Below are 3,836 nucleotides of genomic sequence, written 5' to 3'. Positions count from 1 at the left end.
TCTTTCTTTTGCCGTGTTTTGGGGTCGGCTCCCTCGTACTTTATGCGCCGTGTATAGGGGTCGGCTCCCTTGAAAACTTTATTCGTCCTTTTGGGGGCATTAATTGAGGGTCTCATTTAATGCTTTATTTTCGAAGCGTTGTTTATTGGATTTATTGGTCTCATTTAATGCTTTTTCCGTTTTGGGAACTTGCGCCTGTTAGGACTTGTGCTCCCCGTCCTATAAATAGTCTTTGTGTTTCCTTTCAATCCTATCTTGGTGAGTGTTGTTTTTGTAGGAAGAAGAGAATTGCTCTGATGCCGGTGACGACAAGATCGGCGTGGTTGCACAGGGCGCGGGAACAGCTCGGCGTTAGATCCGACGAGGTTATTCAATCAGAACTTAACTATTATAATGCTCGCATTCAGCGACTAAGGGCTTACGTCATTGCCACCCGTCGTTCGTTCGAGCGTTACTACGACTTCTGTCGTATTGACGGGGTTGTTGAATGTCTTGAAACGCTGATTGAAGAAGGGTTTTTCTTTCCGAAGTGGCGATGGGATCGTTTGGTGGAAGAACGCACCCGGCGCGAAGACTTATGTGCGGAAGTGGTAATTCCCGCACTCGAGCAGGGCGACCTTGATACCCTTGGTCGGAGACCGTTTGAGGAACGAGAGGAGATCGAAGCCTGCCGTGATCGTATCGACGTGCTTCGCCGCTACGTGACGCAGTTGGAGAGCACAAACCACTATTTTAGCGAAAGTAGTCGCGTCGAAGGGATTTGTGCGTACCTCGAGGACATGGTTGGGCGAGGCATGGCTGTTCCGATGGATCTGCTGAAGGATGTGAAAGAGTCATGCCGCTATTGGCAGACAACAATTGGCGGGTTGGAATTTGACGAGCCTTCCAATGCCGATCTAGGAATTGAATGACTTGTTTTCCGTTGTTGTAGTTCTTTCCTCTCCTTTTATGTTTTTTGGTTTGTGCCGTAGTGGGGTCGGCGCCCTCATCAGACTTGCATCCCCCCCTTTAAATCAAAGTTCGTATTCCTAAGAGTTCTACTTTTACTTGACTCCAATATATATTTTTTTTTTACTTAAAAGTGCGACTCGTGATGGTCGGCTTATCTCTTTTATGCGAGTTAGACTCGGCTTAATATTGCCGGGGGCGACCGTTAATAGTCGGCTTATCCTTTAGTGCGAGTTTTGACTCGGCTTAATATAACCAGGGGCGACCGTTAACAGTCGGCTTATCCTTTGGTGCGAGTTGCGACTCGGCTTAGAATAATACGTCGGAACGTCGGGTCATTACCGGGCCAGGGCAATGACTAAAATAATTCGCAAACGACGATTCATTCTTTTGAAAAAGAAATTTTATATTATTGGCGGCTGTGTCCCGTAGAGTGGGACTGCCTACGTACCCTCCGATCAGGAAGGATCAAGCCGCTCGTAGTTCACATTTACATGTTTATTTAATCTATAGAAAGGACGAGGCGGATATAGCCGAGCTCGCTTGGTGATTTTCAGTAGTAGTAGCGCTTGAGATGCATCAAATTCCAAGATCTCGGCACTGGTTTGCCGCCCATTGTTAAGAGTTCGTATACGCCGGGATGGACGACCTTGGATACTAGATATGGACCCTCCCAATTGGCTCCCATTTTTCCGGCATCTGGTTCGGCAGTATTTTCGAAGACTTTACGGAGGACGAGATCCCCTTCGTCGAAATGCCGGTTGTGAACTTTCTTGTTGTAGTACTTAGCTGCGGCGAGCTGGTAGTTTTGGATTCGTAGGAGTGCTTTGTCTCGTTCCTCTTCCAACTCGTCGAGTCTATCCATTTGCATCTGACTGTTAAGTGCGGTGTTTTGGACGAGCATTGTTCGTCGGAGGCTGGAACTGCCAACCTCAGCGGGTGCCATTGCTTCCATCCCGTAGGCTAAAGAGAATGGGGTTTGGTTAGTGGATGTCCTTGGGGTCGTTCGGTAGGACCAAAGTACTCCGTCAAGCTCATCGGCCCAGGCACCCTTCTTGGCGTCTAGTCTTTTCTTTAGGCCATCGAGTATAGTCTTGTTGGTAGCTTCGGCTTGGCCGTTTCCTTGCGGATACCTCGGCGTCGACTTGCTTAGTTTGATTCGCCATCGTGCACAAAAATTTTCGAATTGCAGGGAGATAAACTGCGACCCGTTGTCGGTGACTATCTCGTACGGGAGACCGTGGCGACAGATTACATATTTCCAGACGAAGAGTTGGACGTCCCTCGCTTTGATATTTGCGTAAGACTCGGCCTCGACCCACTTGGTGAAATAATCGGTAAGGACGAGTATATATCGTTTTTGTCTAGAAGTTGGTAGCGGGCCAATGATGTCCATCGCCCAGCGCATGAAAGGGTAAGGAGCTACTCCGGTTCGTAGGAGTTTAGTCGGCTGATGAATAATGGGGGCGTGTCGCTGGCATTTTTCACACTTGGCGACGAACTTTTCGCAGTCAGATATCATCGTTGGCCAGTAATGGCCATGCTTCCTGATTCGCAGTGCCAAGGCTCGGCCACCTGAGTGATTTCCTCCGGCCCCTTCATGCATTTCCATCATGACGCGCTCGGTGTCGTCGCCGTGTATGCAGAGCAAAAGGGCTCCTGCCGCCGTCCATCGTAACAAATGATCTTTCATTAAGGTGTAGTGGGCGGCCTTGGCTTTTAATCGTCGTTTAGCCCATTTGTCTGTTGGCACGTCGCCATCGGCTAAGTATGCTCGGATTTCGACTCGCCAGTCTGTCGCGTCGCTGTCTGAGGCAGGTTCGCATCCTCGGCGTGACCTCTTCGTTCGATAAGTCGTCCTAATTTCATTGGGCTGGTGGAGTGCGAGGCAAGTCTCGGGATATGTTTCGCTTATGCTCGGCGTATCTATGCTATCCACCGGGATGATTCGCCGAAGGTCGGGATCCGATGTTGAAGCGAGTGCTGCCAAAGCGTCGGCCGGGGCATTGTCTCCTCTGGGAATTTTGATGAGCTCAAATTCGTCGAAGCGTTTTGACAAAATCCTAACGACGTCGAGGTAGGCGGCCATAGGTTCACTTTTGGTATCATACTCTCCACTGAACTGGTTGGCGACTAACTGAGAGTCGCAGAAAGCTCTTATCCGCTTGATCTGCATTCCGTTAGCGAGCTTTAGACCGGCGATGAGTGCTTCGTACTCGGCGACGTTATTGGTTGCTTGGAATCGGAGACGAAAGGATTGCTCCAAAATTTCTCTGGTCGGCGAAGTTAGTCGAATTCCTATCCCTGATCCAAGATGAGAGGATACCCGTCCACATGTAGGGTCCACCGGTCATCTGACGGGTCAGTGGGTGTTGGTTCGGCTTCCCCGAACGGTAGTTCAATCAGTAAGTCAGCGAGTACTTGGGACTTAGCAGCTGGCACTACAACAAATATGTACATTGTTAGCACGAGAGAAACGCTATAATATGTAATTCATAGCTCTTTTACAAACGCTATATTAGGTCACTGTTATTGTAGGTACCTCACATATGATAGCGCAGAATTCGTATGCTATGATATAGTATTATACCATAGCAGTACAGAAATGCTATGTTATCCCGCTTTTCAAATTTTTAAAAATAATGTTATAAGTCATTTTACACGCTATGTTAGGAGTTTTTACCGTAATTATATCATAGCACTAATCAAATGCTATAATATATTTTATTGGATCACAAAATTCATGCTGTTTTATTTATTATTATAATTTTTTTTTCAAAATTTGTTTAAATATATTTATATTTTTACATTTCATAAAATAATCAACATACATAACATAAATTACATTAACCAAAATAAGTCTTACATAACAAAGTGTCACCAAGTCT

Source organism: Camelina sativa, unplaced genomic scaffold, assembly GCF_000633955.1.
Source record: "Camelina sativa cultivar DH55 unplaced genomic scaffold, Cs unpScaffold00734, whole genome shotgun sequence".
In the NCBI taxonomy this organism is placed as follows: Eukaryota; Viridiplantae; Streptophyta; class Magnoliopsida; order Brassicales; family Brassicaceae; genus Camelina; species Camelina sativa.
Note: the sequence above shows the minus strand (reverse complement) of the source record.